Source organism: Haemorhous mexicanus, chromosome 1 (assembly GCF_027477595.1).
Source record: "Haemorhous mexicanus isolate bHaeMex1 chromosome 1, bHaeMex1.pri, whole genome shotgun sequence".
NCBI classification, from domain to species: domain Eukaryota; kingdom Metazoa; phylum Chordata; class Aves; order Passeriformes; family Fringillidae; genus Haemorhous; species Haemorhous mexicanus.
This window is the reverse complement of record NC_082341.1, coordinates 113,931,636-113,950,612: the sequence shown is the minus strand read 5'-3', so window position 1 is coordinate 113,950,612 and position 18,977 is coordinate 113,931,636.

The window sequence follows — 18,977 nt, the reverse complement described above, 5'->3', positions numbered from 1 at the left end:
AATGGAAAAGTCTCATTGATTTATTTATGAGATCAAACATTTTGAGGCGCTTTGAAGCTGGCCACCATTTCCTTAATACAAAGACAACAAGGTATTTATAGCAACAATAAAAGATGTCACTTGTAGTCTGAAAATGTGTTTTTGTTCTTTTTCAGATTCAGGGTAAAAGCATAGATTATTATCATAGAATCCAAAAAAGTTTATTAAATATCACACCTGCCATGCAGAGTGTTTGAATTATAAAACAGTTCTGCTCAGATGGATTTTCAGTAATAGATATAATAATTTATAAACCAGCAGAATTTCCATTGAGGATAAAACGAAATGGAATAATTGACATGTGCAAGATGTAAATCTCAGGTTAAAAGAGCTGGAGTAATAAGGTAATTTGATAAATGTTTACCCATTAGCGAGACAAATATTTTAAAAATATAAGGACTAGATTCTGCTATCTTACTCAGTGATAGTATGCAGTAGCAATATGTAGGCAGATAATTCCACTACTTTGTGAGGTTCTTTGGACTTCTTACTCAGGCTAACACCATAGAGTATGAGCAGATGTGCCATAATTAGCACTTAACATCATATTCTTCAAGAAAAACATACAGACTAGAGATTATGCTTCCTATCCTGTGCTGTTATTTTGTATTTTGATTAATTGTGCATTCATGATCTAAACAAGACCAGATGCTTCATATTCCTTATTATTCCAAAATACAAAGTAGGTATCACTGGCAATATAAAGCAAGAAACACTTACAGTATTCACATTATTGGCATTCTGAAGTGTGAAAAACTCAGGAATAAAAATTTCTGTGTGTGTGTTTATGCAGTGTGTAAGAGAAACAAACCTATTCCCAAGCCCTCTTCTATGGAAAATATCTTGTCTTCTAAAGGAGTGAGAAAAGTGTTTTTTCAGGCAGTTAAAAGCACGACACATCTGAAATTAATTTTTTTCAGGATCTAATATGGAAAAGATTCTTGAAGAACATTGTTTGAAGTAAACACTTCATTTCTGAGTCATCAGGGTGTTGGGTATGAACACAGCAGCTTTCATCTGATTTGACTGGAAATATAGATACTAGCATAGTTTGCCCATTTCTGTGACTTTGCACTTTAGCCCATTAGTTATAAAGGGAAGAAGCAATTATGAGATTATAGAACAGGTCCAGAGGAAGAAACAGGAGTAAAGAGGTTTGACATTTGTTTGTTTACGTGTTTAAATAGGACTGCAAAGGACATCACTTGTATTAGAGAAGCAAACAGTAAAAATAACAAATAAAATTTATAATAAATTTCTCAAAGCCACTTGCAGCAAAAGAGTCAAGAATATCAATTTTGAGGGTGAAGTAGAGTATCCTGAGTTCATTTCCTTGGTTTTAATTTCACAGAAAATAATGAAATGCACTAGTACTGTAAAAATAAATAGCTTGCCTGTGGAAAAAAAAAAAAAAAAAAAAGGAGGCACTACTAACAGAAGCTTAATTGTAAAAGAAAGGTGATGTTAAATAAACTGAGACTATTACTTGCATTCATTGTCAATAGGCTTGGACATCAAAAAAAAAAAAAAAAAAGCCAGACGAACACATTGTAATGGGAAAGAAGTTTGAATAATTTTAGCTTTCAAAATTACATAATAATAAGGATATTTACTTGTCAAGGTTTTACATTCTCCAAGGTGGGATCTGCATTGTCTAGGTTCCTAGCTGTATGTTCCTGTAGATATGGGCAGAGTCTCCAAATATTCAAAAAGTGTAAATAAACAGATATTTTTTACAGAAAAACTGGTATATTTTGCTGGTTTGCATTAGTTTCACACTATAAATATCTGTATATTTTGGATGTTTAAAAGATCCCTTAAACTGAGCTTACATCTGCATTGAAGAAGTAATGCACATCAGCTGAAAATTAGCTGGGGAATAAGGCTTAGTAAGTTTTAGGCAGGTAGTTAGCATCTCTGCCAGAAAAGAATTAAACATGTAAAATGAGAAGGGAAAATTCTTTATTCTAGGTTTTGTCAACTTTCCAGAATTTCTGTTTTGAAAAGAAAGCTAGTAAGTAGCTAAATGAGTTTGCAAAAGCCCCTAATTCTATCATAACTGCATGTAGTTGGGAACTCTTTTAAACTCTTTTTTTTTGGTTTGTCTCTCTTGGCAGAGTTAATAATGACAGATGTTGAGTAAGTCAATTATCTGTAAAACATCATCTAACCAATAAAAAAAAATCACAGTATTCTGGCTCTCTTCAAGTCTTTCATAGGTGATCAAAGAAATATCATAGCTTTCATGCTGAACTTGATTTTTCAGTTTCAGTGTTTTCAGGACAAAACTGGATCTTTGAATATATACAAATAGATATCAAACTCAATACATTTTTGAAATGCAATGATATTTTACTTCTGTTAATTTAATATTTTTTGAGTTTAATGATGGAAGTTATTTAGTCAACTGTTATCCACCAGTTTAACTGTATTTCCTAATTTTTTTTTAATGACTGACACATGATATATACAGGGAAGGAAATTCATTACAAATTGGAAGTTTGTAGAATTTTTTGCCGCTTTTGGTCTAAATTTTCATTTCTTTAAAAGTTTTTTTTTTCTACAGATATATAAACAGATAGTATAAAATGGGTTTCTCAGAATGACAGTTTCCCTATGTATTTATTTCAGCTGGAATTTTATAATGTTGCTGAAGAACCTTCCTCACTTTTATCTACTTTCCTGAAGTTTAACTACACTTGCTTGCTTCAAGTTTTATTATAACATCTATTCATTTGTTTAGGCTTTTATCAGTTGGGTGGGCCAATGGCTTAGTTTTGTTGAATCAAATCAGTCTGTGCAGTAGGATGGTGCCAAAAAAAAAGAAATAAAAGAATTCTCAAAGGTCTCTAGATCCTAAATATATTGAGAACAGAGGAGCTAATGATAATATTTAAAAAGCCCTGTACTAACAAATAGCCCTTTCTTTAAAAATTAAGTAAAATTTTTATCCCATGTTTCTCTTTTTTGTCAGACAGATTGTTTGCATGGTCTATGTATTCTCTAATTTTCCAGGTTTCTTTGCAAAGGCTAATTTTAGCTCAGAAAAAAAAGTAATACATTTACAAACTTGATGTTAACAGCTAGCTGAGGGTGAGAACACGGAGTGAAACCAGGACTAGGTTATGTGGGGCAGCAAAGGTTCACTGTGGTACCACATCCGGCCAGACAGACAGAAAGGCTACTTGTCTCCAGAGGATTTTTAAAATACTAGCACGACCAATATCTAACCCAGAGAAAATAGTAAGACAAGCTTAACATCATTGTGGCTTTCTTTTGCTCCCCAAGGCTGTGACGTGGGGTTTATTTTTAGCAACACGCAGTATAGATTCTCAGCTACTGTGTTTAGGAAATAAGAATTCATAATCCATAAGAGGATTTTCGGATGTAGCCTTCTAGAATCCTTTTTCATTTATTTCCATACTGTCCATCTTAATAGAATTTCTTCAGAAGTCAAAAGACAATAACAAACACATAGCTGAGCAAGTCCAAACAGCATTTAGGGAACCGAATGCAGAGACAGGAACAAAGCATCTAGAAGAATAAGGGACAGCTAAAGAAAAAGCAAAAGCAGCTAGTGAAGGGAAATCTTTACACTGACATTCATTTTCTGGTATGGTTTTCAGTGCTCTATTTAACAGCCATTGCTAGGCAGATATCACTTCTAGATGGTATATTCAGTGCATTAAAACTTGGCCTAAACAGGACTGAGGTCAGATCAGATTATTTTGAACTGACCAAAACATCACTGATTCCAGATGACAAAGAATTAGTTTTATTTAGTCAGTAGGCAGAAATTTTCTATGCTTTTCCTGACAGTTGAAGAAATTTTCATTTCAGAATATGATTTGAACAGGCAATAGAGTTAAATATCCAAGCAGTAAAGATATTTTCCTTAAACCACACTAACTCTTGCAATAAGAAATGCCTATCATTTTTGGAAGCTGTGCCTTGGTTAAAAGATAGGGATAATTCAGAAGCAGTTTCATTTGATTCTTTCTATTAAAAATCTGGAATAATTCAAAATGCTAGCACTTGGAAAAAAAACAGTTATTTTATAAGGCTCAGTTTGTCTTCATATCTCCCTGGCTGTCATGCCAAGAAATCACTCTCATTAACCATAACAATAAAACATAGCACTATGTGTCCCTTATTTATCAAGAAATCTAAGAGCTTTGCAAACAGTCCTTATAACAGCTCTCAGTAATTGGAACATGCAGCATCAGCTTGTCCTTGTTAGATAGCTTCCTAATGCCAGTACATCACACAGAGATATTTTCCCAAAAATTTCTAACCTTCATGGGCATTGCCTGATTGAAACCTTAAAGCAGTCTGGGGATTTCCATACACAGTTACAGAGAATTCAAGGAGTAGTTCTGATAAGTTTTGCTGCTGCTGTGGTTATCTGCAGCTCTATCTCTGTTTCAGTTAACAGAAGAAAATTGAGTCTATTTTGTTACTCTTTCATTTCTCCTCGTGTACTCCTTATGTTGGAGGTATTTTCATTTCCTTTAGTATTCTTGAATCAGACACAAACTTCATAAGCATCACAGTATTAGGGGGAAAAAAATCCTTATTGGCAATTTCTAAGATCTGGATGAGCAAAACAGCTTGTAATTTGCACTAACTCTAGGTAGTCTCTGCAAGAAAGATCTGGAGAAATTCTGTCTATGTGAATTACAATGACATTTTTCCTGGTACTAAAACACCTTTACAGTATAGAATTTAAAAAATAATCCTTCTGTATAATTTAGGTGTTCATATGTGTTAATAGAAAATACAAAACTCTTTTAAGGAATCTGTTTTACTTAGATTAACAGAAAAAGTTCCACTGTTTTAGATACAGTTATGCTATTTTTAAATGGTTGCTCATCTTCTCCTGTTAGATTTCTGAGTATACTTAATAAATCTGAACTGTAAATTTGATGTTTGATTCTTCAGTTCATTGAGTCACTTCTAAGGAAGGAGATAACTTTAGATTGAAGTTAGTTACACTGGTCTAAAATTGCCATATATTAATGGATAATCCTGGTTTGGCCACTCAAATTAGCATTTGGTAAAAACAATAGTATAAAATGTTCTCTGTTTTATTTGTCTTTTAAATAAATTGGGTCTGTGTGTATTGTTACTTACTCAAACATAAACCAGGAATGATTCCATTAATGTTAGCATAGTTATATGAGCTTAAAACTGTCATGACAGCAGATTCCTTTATGGAAGTCATAAAGACAGTAGAATGCCGTCTAGCATCAGACACCAGATGTGATTTTTAAAGGAAGCTGGATTGTTACTTAAAAAGATTCATTGCTGTTTCAAAAGGTGACCTGATAGACCTTGTGGGTCGTACAAGGTGAGAAACCCCCAGTAATCTGACAAGAGAGAAGAGGATTATTCATACTTCATAAAAGGAAGGGTGAACATGAAGAGACTGAGAGCAAAGGAGGGTTTATGGCCACTACATATGACTAGAATATTTTTTTAGCTCAAATATGTGCCTATGTATCTAAGTGCTCAAAATAAACTGTATTCAAAAAGCACAAGTTTTATTTCAAAGGATAGCACTAAGGCTGATATTATCATAAATAGAGCAGCTGCCTTTTTTTTTTTTTTTTTTAAAGTGGTTAAACACATACACACAAACACAGACACAGACATAGACACACAGAATGACTATGACCTTTTGGGACACATACAAAAGCCTGACAAGGACGTAACTTCTTTTGAAAAGTGGCTTGTTCTGGATATGTTCATGAAGCATCAAACAGCATTTCTTTGTCAAGCTGAGAAACAATTATTCAAATACTTGAAAGTGGTGGGTTTAAAAACTGTGTTCTTCAGATGAAAAAGGGACCCTTCCTCAAACAAAAACCACCTTTTAAGGAAGCACTGTGGCTAATACATGCTAAACATCTACAGCTCTGCTCTTCACTGAGCAATGAGACCGCGAAAGGATGAACAAGGGGCAAAGACTTTTGAGCAGAGGAGAAAAGAGGGCCCTGTTCTCTAAGTTGCAGCCCCATTCTCTGGCAGTCTCTCACGTCTGTCAGCAAGTGCCCAATTCTCTAAAAACCCTACATTTAGGTAGCGATTTTTCTGTCCCTTAGATCTGCCCATTTTCCAGGTACTCATGACATTTCTTTATATTCTTATTCCTTCAAATCTTCACCAAGGAAGCATCCTTTGAAAATGCCTCAAACAGAACTTCTCAGTCTTCCTTGGATATGCTTTCCTTGCTGAAACTATGTCATGTTTATTGTTAAAAACTAAAATGTAATGGTGGCATAAAGAAAACAATATAAATCCATAAAACTAGTGTGTCTTATTTCTCTGATTTACTGTAGAACACCTACTGTGAACCTAAAAATCCACAACTATTGCATAAATAAGAGTAGATTTGAAATTAAATTTACAGTAAAATCCAATTTATCTAAATTTTAAGTAAAATAATTTACTGAAAAAAGTAATTTTGAAACACACAGACCTCAGTACTAAGTAAACAATTTGAATTCTTAGGAGAGAAAATAATATGCAGTTTTTGACAATGATGTGCAAAAGAATGTTGTGGTTCAGATTGTCTTAGCCATGAAAATTACAGCTTATCATCAGCTGTGCAGATAAATACTCTCAACAGTGAACGACAGGCCTCCAATCTCTATGTCTCTAAGGACAAAGGACACACAAAGATAGGTGAGGTTTGAGGATGCCTGCCAACATTTCCTGAATTCAGTTCTGCATTCTATTCCTATTCACTGAGTTTGATTACATAAACATTGCCATCCTGAGCCTGGTCCAATTTCAATGTATATAATAGGATGTGAAATATGATGGGAGTAATTTCAAACCATGCATGTGTTCATTGTAATTACTGATACTAGAGGTCATCTATTTTCATGCCACTCCAGGCTGAGGCTATTATCACTGTGTAGTTGGTAGAGGTTCAATACTGCAGAGCATTCTTAATGAAGAAGGGGATCATTGCAAAAGCAGGGCATGAAGTAATAATAGCATGTAAATGCTGCTGATGTTCTAAAAGAGCCTGAAAGGCACTCCTTCTCTCAGCCAGCAATGATGGCAGAAGTGCTGTAGAAGGGCCTGAAGGCTAAGTCACATGTTTTAGTAAAGGTCTCCCCAGTTCACCCTTGTATGATGACTGAAGTAAGTTCTTTCTGATTAGGTATTAATATTAATATGTATCTTTGATCTGTTTCTGCTTTCGGTTAATTAACTCAAAGACCACCAAAGTCCAAAATTAAGCTTACCTAAACTTTTATATCTTAACCTTTCTCCAAGAGTGGTCAGGTTTTTTCACCTCTACAGCTGATTTATATGCTCTTATCTGAAATCTTCAATGCAGAGATAATGCAGATAAGCAAGCCCTATCCCTATATTCTTCAGGATCAGAAAAAAATATTTTCTTCAGCTGAGTTTAATAAGAAGTCATTATGCTGACGTTAGGGAAAGAGGTTCCTGTTCCCAGAGGAACTTCCTTCACCTGGGAGTAGAATGAGTGACAGACAGTGCAACATTGTGAGGTAGTCTGCCTCATGCTTTTTGATAAGTTTCTAAATACTTATGAAGAAGATAAATAAATGTTTCTTTGTCTTACTTTTGAACATTATAATCACAATCACAAAGGTATCATGTTTAAAGTTTCTAACACCTTTCTACATAATAACTAATGTGGTTGCAATTTTAAAAAAACCCTTCATCTTTTTAAACCAATAACAAAGCAGTTATTATACTCTTCTCTCAGTCTTAATTCAACACAATATTTGTGTGTGAAATGTTCTGCCATTTTTTCAGGCAAAGAAATAGCAAGAGAAAAAATAGAAGTAAATGTTGAACAAATTTAGGATTAGAAAAAGTGTTGGTTTGACTGAAAACATAGTTTTGCTTGAAATAATTTGTAAAGGTCTGTGTCAACTGTAATGTAAGCTTTTAAGCTGAAGGGGGAACAGTTTTGAAATTTCTTTTAATTTCCTTTCAGATGTTATTCACTTTCTTTTCTCTAAGAATAACTTGAGCAGTTCCACAGCCTCCAACGCTCAAGATGCAGGCTGTAATTGTGTCTTTGGGCCAAAAGTCTATAAATACAACCAGAAGACTTTCAAGAGTATCTAATTGTCTGTGAGCAGTTACTTAACAGCTAAGTTGTCTGGTTTTGCCGAACCCTTGCTGCCAGATGTTACTTAACCATATAAACATGCCCAAACACACATACATAAAAATTATAAAATAGCATGTTGATATGCCACAACATGTACAGCAAGAATTTATGAAGTTCCTTCAGTATCAGTACTAGGACAAGAGTTTGACTCAATGATGCTTGTGTATGATTTTATTAGTTTTCCATACGATGCTAAATGGAGACATTCAGGGTGATTCCAAATCTCTTCTGACTCTTTGTGCTTAGTCAACTTAGTCCAATTTTTCTATGGATTAATTTCCTGTGCCCAAGTGGTTGATTTTAATAACATGGACATTTCTGTAATGACTGTATATTCATATGCAAATAGGAAATACAAATAAGGAATCAATTTGACTCAAGTAAACTTTCAATACGCTTTGTTTAATGTAAATGGACTGTAAATGGACTCCAAAGGAGTCTGGTACCAGTAAAGGACTAGTGAAGAAGATGTTACTTTTTTGCTGAAGATTATAAATTCAATTATAGTTGCAGAAGCGTTTACTAAATTTCCTGACTGGAAGACAGGCAAAATAAAATTCCTTAAACAGGATGCTACAGGTGCTATGATACTGCTGCTAGTTCAGAGATCTGTAAATATGTAACAGACCTCTTTTATTTTCCTTTTGTTGTTTAAATGTTCTGAGAGACAGTTAATATTTTTTCTCTATATTCCATTATGAACACTGAAAGATGTACTCAACACATACCACATATATGGAAACTTACACACAAAGTTACTACAGATGTTAAAAATAATGTGGCTTAGAGAGGAAACTAGACAAATACATTGCAGAGAATCTATTGAGAATTACCAAATACTGCCATATGTGACACAGCAAGATACTTAAGGTGAAATTTCCAGAGACTGTGCGAACATGATGGAAAATATTGTGTAGGCTTATCCTAACTTTTGTCTGCCTTAGATATTTCCCCTCAGGGAGAAGGATTATGGGGCAGTCCCAGGATCCAGGTGGATCTTTCTCATGGTCTTCTGTACAGAAGCATAATAATTTTTCAAAAATAATAAGCAAGAGCCTGAAGAATTATTGATACCTTTCTCTTTCATAACTAACCCTAATTCTGTTATATAACTACAAGTCACTGAAGCCGCTATTCAGTTTTAATATTTTCTTAGCATTCTTGCCTTTGAAATATACAAAAGGAAGCCACATCACACTTTTCCTTAAGTTTCTTTATATCCAGAAATTCTAAGAGATGGAAACATCTCATTCAAATTATGAAGCCTTCTTGGAAGAGCAAGTGGCCTCTTGGAGAGTACATTATTCATCCTCAAGGGGACTGGCTAAGTCCATTCTCCATTTTGCAGCTAAAGCAGTCCCTACTGACAATCCTTTCTACACAAAAGTTTTAGTTTTTGTGGCAAAGAAATTCAGGCACAGAAGGCAGCATTCTGACAAAATATGATAGAATTATAATATCTGGGACCTAACCTAATTAAAAAGAGGCATGTTTGGTCTTGGAATTATTCCATGTGGCTCTCCAGAGAGAAAACTAGTTTATGAGATCTGACAGCTTCAAAACCCAAATGTTTTTATCCTCATCGATTTGAATGATAGTGAAGTAAAGATTCAGTTTTGATAAGAACCCTTTGATATGTGCTGATAAAAATAATGCAGAATAACCTAGACAGATGCAAGTTCCTATTTTCTCAGGGGCGAGAAAAAAACACTCTTAGTACAGAGAACAACATTATGCCCTACTGTGTGATTCTTAAATGAATTTGCCAACTGAAAGGATGGCATAGAGAAAATCATTCATGAATTTGCACATGTTGTTGCATGTGTCAGAAAGCTTAAAAAAAGAAAAGGCTAAGAGGCATGGTGAGACTATCACTACTCTGCAACATATTTAGGCATGAAGAAGCAATTTCTGGAAGCATCAACATTTTACTGCCAACTAGAATCTTATCTCGATCAGACTACTAAAGGAAGTCTTAATGAAAAAAAAAAAAGGACGAAGAAAGTGGCAACTAAGTTCTGATTTTGGGAAATAAACAGTGGCCTCTTTTATGTTAAAGGAGCTATCACAATATTGTCTTTTTGTAGATCCTTCAGCACTGAAAAGGCTAAAGGAGGTTTACTGATATTGGCAGTGGAGATATCCTAAGTCTCTTTGCTATTTACAGAAGATTCTTAGCACAGACATTTCTTATCAGGCTTGTTTACATGAAGAACACTTACCTACAGCAATTCCCTGTCTCTTTGAACAAATATTTACACTTACAAGTAGCTTTACATGTGTGAGTAGTCTCATGTGTGATTTTAGTAGGGCTATTGACGTTCTTATAAAATTAGAGTAAGATTTTGCAGGCTGTGAAAAATCTGTTTCTTTTCTACCTACTTCTGAACTTGCTAAAATTCTTCCTATGCAGTCTAGTGTCCGAGAAAACCCTGGAACCATTCAATATTCATTTATATCCATTACAGCAAGCTAGAAAATATAGATTGAATGTGTATTGTTTAGAAAATCTGTGTTTGCATTTTTTTCTTTTGTGTAGCTGATTGCTCATTATTACAAATGTCAGCAGTAAACCAATATTCAAATATGCTATTTCATGGTATTCATCATATGAAAGAAATCTCTCATTTTTTCCTGTTGTCACATACTTAGAACAAGAATATAATTTGTGGTAACTGCGCTGCTATTCCTTGGAATAATGCTCTCTGCCTCTGCTCATTCCTGAATATGCCAGTAATCAGATGGATTTTTGAACAAAAGATTAAACAGTCACAGCCATTCCACAGCAAATTCAAACAATATTTTAGCATTGCTGAAATACTTGAAAAGAATCTGTGAAATATACTGTTAAAAATGTAAAGAATAAAATATGGCCAACGAATTATTTCAGCTTTCATAGAGAAACTTGAGGCCTGGTTGCTACAGGTACACGATGCATTTTCTCATGCAGAAAAAGAAATCTTTAAAAAGAAAACAACAGAAGAAAATCTGTTGCATCCACATGCATATAACATTTAAGAGTGTCAAATAATTGAATTTTATGTAATTTTAGTTTATTCTTCTTTACTAATGTAAGGAATACTATATCTAATTTTCTCACATTTTTAGAAAATAATTGATACAACTTAACCTTTTAATGTCAGACTATACAACTTATGGACTTGGAAGTTTCACTAGTTCTTTGAGACATGAAAAGAAGAAATTCAAACCTCCCTCTGCTGGACCTTCAGAAAACAGCTACCTGGTTACTTTAGCTGAATCTTCAGATTTGGCTAGATATTAAACTAGACATAATAAGGTCCTACTTATTTAATGGAAATTATTCATAATATTTTAGTGAATTAAATGAGCTTAGGTAACCCTAAAGTTCATTTACTAATTCAAAATATACCATTTCTGTGACACTGGGTAAGTCTGACAAAGTTTTGCTTTGGTTGTTGATGACCAATATTTACTAAATAATTTTTTCTATGTGCAACTGAAATGAAAGATCCCAACTGAAGTATCATAAGGTCTATGCTAGCTAAATTCATTACATAGGGAATCATAGAATAATAGGCCTGAACAGATCCTCAGTTTGTCATTCAGCTTGTTCTTTAGTCTTGAAGTAGAATCGACTATGTGCGTGCCATTTCTGTCACCAGTTATCTCTGAATCTCAGATATTCTTAAAGCTCTGTAGTTTTCACACACTTCCCAATCACTAAAATTATTCACAGAATTTTTTCTTCGTTTGACTAGTTTTTAATAGCACCCTTTTTTGTCCTCACATACTTTTTTGGATATTTTTCCCCCAAAATCACACCTTACAAAGGTGCCAGTTATTATTTAAGACAAATTGCTACTAGTTTCTGTGACTACCTGCTATGATGGCAGCATTCTGTGAACATTAATTTTGCACTCTTCTCTTGTACTGCCTTCATGGTTTTGTACACTTTGATGGCATTCACACTCTCCAAACTCATGCTTATCAACGTTTTTGCCCTTGATGGGTGTGTGCTCCATCTCTTTAGTTAATTTAAACAAGCCTGATAAGAAATGTCTGTGCTAGAAATCTCATTTTCTCTGTGCAGTCACTAACGGCGTTAAAGCCTTTATGAAATACAGGCACAGGAACAGCACCTGGTCCTTGAGATACTCAAGATGTAGAAGATGCTTCTTCCATTGCTGTCATTAGTCTTCCTGAGGTTGTCCAACAATTGGTTGGTTATTCTGGCTACCACTGAACATTGAGATGGTGGTTTTGGAGAACTGCCCATGACAACTCTACTTTTTCCTTTCTAAGGTGCTACTGCCTGTTGATAAGAAAAGACTGGTCACGTAAACCATTTTTTCTCAGGGATGTCTCATGCTTCTAGCTACTCAGACACAGGCAGGGTGGTACTAAAATAAAGTAGCTAGTGTCCACTAATTCAATTTTCTGTATATTCCAAATGTTTTTTAAATAGAAGAGTTATAGACCTCCAAAACTAATGAAAACTGGATTCATTTTTAAGCAGCCAAATGAACGAATATGCTATTGAAAAAAATAAAAAGCTTCTGAAGCTAAAGTTTTGTGCTCCTACTAAAAAAATGACTATCATAAAGGCGAGTACCGAAGCTCAAGAAAGAAATTAAAATGTCATGTTTTGTTCAGTCAGCTTCTTTGAGATTCTATTTCTCATATAAATGAGATTCAACACTCCTGCTAATGCTCACGACAAGCCTGTATTTTACTTCTTAGGAACTTTATGGTCTATTTTTTAAGAAAATTAAGGGTCTCAAGTGTGTCTTGTCTTTGAATGGGAAGAAGGCCAAGAAATCTAGCAGTACTTGCCAAATTTGCAGGAGTACCTTGTATGATGTAGGTGTGGATAGCGCATCTGTTAACCAGTGAATCATGCAATGGCATATTACTTGGTTTTGATTTTGAAGACGATTATTGTGCCAAGACATATGTAAAAAAAAATGAACATATCTATAAGAAAATGGTTCTCACTGTAATGAAATTTGCTCTGTGACTGAGTAGCAATTGAAGGGAAAAAGCATGAGATGGGATGCCACATGTCATGGGACTTCCTCCATGGCCTAGAGGTGATATGCAGTTTTTCAGGATGCATAAAAACAGGATCTGAAAAAAACAATATTCATAATTATGACTATTCTCAAAAAGAGAGCTCTGTTAAAATTTAGTGCCTCTATAGGTCTTATATAATGTTTCTAATGGTTATTGAAAGTTGTCTGTCCCTCTCAGTGCCATTGATCAAGTTATTTTCATTCTTATTTGTTGGGAAATTTGAAGTAGTCAAGACTAGGTTTCCTGGAAGATCCACAGCATATTTGCCACTTTTAGGGAAATTATCAAAGTTCTTTTATTTAAAACTATTGGTCTATCTTAAGAGGAGTTGCAGGATTCCTTGCATTTGCCACTAGTTCCTCAAGTCACAGTCAAAGAATAGAGTAAACACAAGTTTTATGATTGTATTAGCTTTATTAAACTAATTTGATAAAATGCAATGTTCCAGAAGCACAAAGAAAAAGAAATTTGCTGCCTCAAATAACCTTTCCCACAAAATCCAGAATGCATGCTGCATTAATGTGCCCCAATTATTGCATCTGAATAAGTACATAATACGCCATAGTACATTTTTGATTACATAAGTCAGTGCCATTTTGCCCAAGACAACAACTAACGTTGACTCATAGTAAATTGCAATTAGAAGGCTTTAATATATCATAACTTTTGCAGTATGTCTGATCCATGAATGCAAGAAACAGGCAGTGAACCATGTACTCTGCAGCCCTCCATTTTTTTGGTACAGAGTCAGATAAGCCATTTAGTGTGCCTAGAGGAATATTGCATGTGAAAAGAAAATTGTGTTGCATTTTACGTATTTTTACGTCTATGTTAAGCTATCAGTCACTTTCTGGCCTTGGAAGTTTCACTAGTTACAAAACTGGAAGAGAGTTTTGTTAAAAGCAAGTATAACACCTGACAAAACCACATTTGGTCTAAAAAAGAGCACATCAAATATAAAAACCTTCAAGAATTATTCCCAAAAAATATTTGCATACTTTCAAATCCCAGAATACAGCAGGTTTAGTGAGGTTCAGACTAGGTATAAAATTAACATTTTAAAAAAAATAAACAGTAAAATTTTGATGCACTCTTTTTCAGCAGCAGACTTTAATGACATCTGTATAGCTTTTTAAAAAAATAATCACAAGTCAAGGCTCAAGGCTCATATTAACAAAATAATCACAAAAAAAGTCAGGAAGTGATGAAGAGCCAATGTTCTATTACTGAACATCTCACTTGCATATGTATTATCTGCATTTTTGAGGGTGGTAGCCAGAGAAAAAGGAAAAAAAGTTGATCTACATTTAAATAGATATTTTTGTGAATTCAGTCTCAGAAAAATGTAAAAATTACAGATTATTTAAAATTAACTTTTTAAAAGATCTTAATATAGGAAGCAAGTAGGGAAACATTAAATTTCCATTAAATTTTTCAAGAAAAATATTGTCTGCATTTCGCCTACTGTTATTCAATAGAAGACCTTAAGATTGTTCTGGCATATAGCTATAGTCAGAAGAGTCTCATTCTGCAATTCAGTTCTATGCCAGAGCAATTCCGTCTCTTCCAACAGCTGCTCTCAAAATACAATAGTAGAAACGAGCTAGTGAATTGATAGAATGATGTAAATTTTTTTCCTGTCTTATCAATTTATTATTTGTTTCAAAAATTACTTCAAAAAGGGAAGACCAGCCAGTCATTACTCAGGAAAGGTAAAACCCCAAACCACACAACACACTCAGTTTATACCAATAGCTGTCAAAGGAGTCCATTAATAAAATGAAGATGTGTTCTTTATAGTCTAAATTCTCCATAGTCATTTCTCACTTAGGACACAAAAGGCTTTGAGCTTGAATCATTGTTTGTGTTCTGACCAGTGTAGATACAAAGGACCAAATCTACTTTTAATGTGAAGTTTCTATTTGAAGATTGATGCAAAGATACTTTTATTGAGGAAAAGTTTTGATGCAGAAAATCCGTGGTTTATATTTTTATAATTTACAATGCATTTATGTATATAAAATTTCTGTTGTATATTAGAGTTAATATTTCTTAGGTGTCTACTACTGCTACATTTCGGAAGTTCTGGAGCTGCAAGCAAATGGAACCAAGCCAGCACGACTGCTCAACAGATATTGTCTTAGAAACAGGAGGAAAAAAAATTAAAAAAGAAAAACAGCAGCTGATTTCATCCTGACACCTTTTAGCAGCAACTTTCTAGCTGAATCCAGAGGATAAAATCATGAATGTCTCTTATAGTCTTCCACAATTAATAGTGGAAAGGTGGTTAAGAGCAGAACTTGAACTGTCTTTCAACTGTGATTTTTTTTCTGCTCTGAGAGTTCCAGACTGATGGCCATGGCCAGTGTGCTTTTCTGTGACTGAAGGTGAGTCTTGTTGCCTTGTTAAACCTGAACTAGTTGTGTAGAAGTTATCTAGCATGGGATGGAGATTTTACAGCTGAAAGTGGCAGACAGCAAAGCTTCTATCTCTGACAGGGAAGTAGATCTTATTTTGCACAGTTCCTCTTTTAATCCTCTGAAGATTGTGAGTACCATTTCAGTTCAGGCAACTTTGAGTCGCCCTCAGGCAGAAACCACTCGTCTCCCTTGGCTTTCTGTAGCATTCAGCCTTATCTTTTTAGATGCTCTGGCTTGCATCTAAGCTACCTCACAAAGATTAAAGGAAGATACAGACACACAGCATGCCTGAGGGGTGCACAGTCCAGTGCCAGGACTCGGGCTGATGGTTGGCTATGTAGGCTCTCAGTTTGACATTGCAGTAATCACAACCACCATGCTTATAAGATTCCACTTTCCACCCCTCTACCCACCCACACTCCCAAAAAGAGGCTGGGAATTGAAATTTTGCATCAATCACACCCTGTCTGCAAAACATTAGAGATTATTTAAGGAGAAATCATAGATTTATAGGGGGCTTGGGATGAGAGCAATTATTTAGGATTTTGTTCTACGTTTCTCAAACTTGAGAAAACTATGTATGCTTCTAATCCGAGGCTCTGGAGAGAGGGTAAGGGGTTAAGAGATTTACCTGACATTTTATTAAGAAGGAATTTTATTATTATTGCTGTTAAGAGAAACTACTCTCAACATGCACACTGTGTTTCTTATAGACACAGAAATAAGATCAGCAGGGATTGAGGCTCTTTAAAGTATTGTTGTTCAAGACAGTGTGAGTGAAATGGAATTTAAGACAAAACCTTTACACAAGTAAATACACCATCATGTGCACTTGCTCTTAAAAGTCATGCAGTATTTTGGATGAAGTGAACGCTTTAAATTTCTCTACATAGGAGACCTTCATTGCCAAACTTTGGGTTTTATCTGGCATATTGGTGACTTGCAATCCCTAATGATTCCACAGATTGATTATTTAGACTGAAATGTTTCTCTTTCTGTTTAAGATTAAGTGTTTGGCTAAGGGAGAAGTGGATTTCAACACCAAGAAGAAAAAGCTTAAGTTACTCTCATATTAGGGATTTTGTTTGGTTGCTTTTGGGGTCTTGGGGGCTGGGAGGTGTGGTGGGGTTTTGCCTCTTGGTGTTTTTTTGTTGCTCTTGTTGGAATGGGTTTGGTTTTGTTTGGTTTCTTTTGTTGTTGTTGTTGTGGTCAGTTTGGTTTTGTTCTTCATTTTGTTGTTGTTGTTGTTGTTGTTTTTTGTTTGGGGTTTTTGTGGTTTTTTCATTTTATTTTTTTTAATTAGAGGTAAATTCTTGATTTTGTGGACTCTGAACTACCAGTGATGGTAGATGTCAAAACATTTAGATATATAGTTATATATGTTTTTACATAACCTTTTTTATCTCCCTGCTTGATGGGGATAGTATGTCCCAATTGCAGTACAAAATTATTTCTAGAGAAATTCAATTACAGTTTCCATTTTCTCATACCAGTAGGGCATTCTGGCTCCAGTTTGCCATCTATAGTGGTTTCAGTGCCAGGAAGCTCAGATAAACACTGTTCTCCTTGTTTTGCCATCACAATTTGCCATTTCTGGAACAGATCATCGCAACAAGTAATCTCATCTTTCAGAAATCTCAGCCCATCCAGAAACATCCAGGGAGAATCTCTGCCTCAAGTTTTGAATCTAATCAGAGACCAAGCCAGGGAACAAATTCCCCTGCTGCTCACTCAGCTATTTCTAAATGCAAAAGTTTACATGACAAACACTGCTATAAAACAACAACAGTTTTTCAAAGTCAGATCACATGCTAAGAAAAATAACTTGGAGGAATATGTAGAAAATCCTTGTTATTGTACTGTAAGCACTGTATCTTGTGGAAGGATTATGTACTGTAAGAAGAGTCAAAATGTGAAAGAGCCTAGGAACCAATTGAGAGAATACGCAGTAGAAGGCACATTACAATAGCAAAAATAATGCTGCCTCCATTTTCTAGGCTGCTGAAACTGTGTTTATATTTCATTGGGGTTTTTTTGTGTTTTTTTTTTTTTTTAATGTGTTTTCTTGGTCTCATAGAGTTTTTGCTGCAGCATTTTGCTCATGTTATGGTTGTTTTGAGGATTTGAAGCTTTGGTCAGCCTATGTCACTGTGACATCTTTATTGCCTTTAAGCACTGGTGGGAATCAGCAGCCACTGGAGTACAAACCATAACTGCAATGAACAGCCTTTTTCCTTATAATCACCCCATGTCAATTTATGTCATCCTCATCTTTCTGAAGATGAGGATGACATATCCCTGAAGATAAAGGGATTGCTCTAGAAATGGCATTTTCTGTTAAACAAAGACCTGCTGCATTCACATCTAAAAGTTCAAATCCAAATTAATCTCTAGTATGCTGCTACCAGTGTCCAAATTTACAGTTTCTTTTCCTGGAAATCTTCTGATACTCAAGGAAATCCCAACTGTCTGTTCATTAAATTTTAAAGAGCAGAAAACTGAAAAAACCTCCTTTACATAGAAATACACATTTTTACGCATTCCTATTTTATGTATACTCATATATATGTGTGAGAATAGGTATGTGATTATGCTTATTGTTTATGCAGATTTTTTAATATAAACTCTCATCTGTTTGCTCAACTTGTCAATGATAAAGTAAAATTAATTCTAGCCTTCTGGGCTATATAGATAATGATTCAACTTTTATATCAAAACCCTTGGAACAGAAGGCATTTTCAGACTTCCTAAATGATTTTACCATAGCTAGAATAATTCTATTTAAAGGTATATAACTAAAAACCCAGAATGTGAGCTTTGTAATTTAGAGACTTATTTCAAATTTAGATAGCAATTCAAAGGAAAAGAGAAGCTACTATCCATGAGTTCTAAAATTCTTTTTATACAAGAGAGGATTTTCTGTCCTGGAGGGTAAATTTTAAGGGTACTTTGAAAACCTGTAAGAAAAGAGTATTATGGCATTTCCTATGTCTTGTAGCATTCTTAGAAATGAGAAAGGAAGAAAAGCATTGCAAGGGATTTCAAATCCTCTAAAGAAAATTTTTGCTTTTTAATTTCTTGTTTTTTTTTTTTCATTTAATATGCTCTGGTTGTTTTTTTTTAAACTTTGTGTCAATTTTCAACTTAATGTATCTGAAAAATTAAAATATTCTGAAGTGAACAAAAGCCAAAAAGGACAGATTCAAATTTCATATAAAATTTAATAACTTTTTCTGTATTCTATTAGCATATCAAGATAGATAAGCAGAGGATTGACACCATTTATAAAGTTAAAA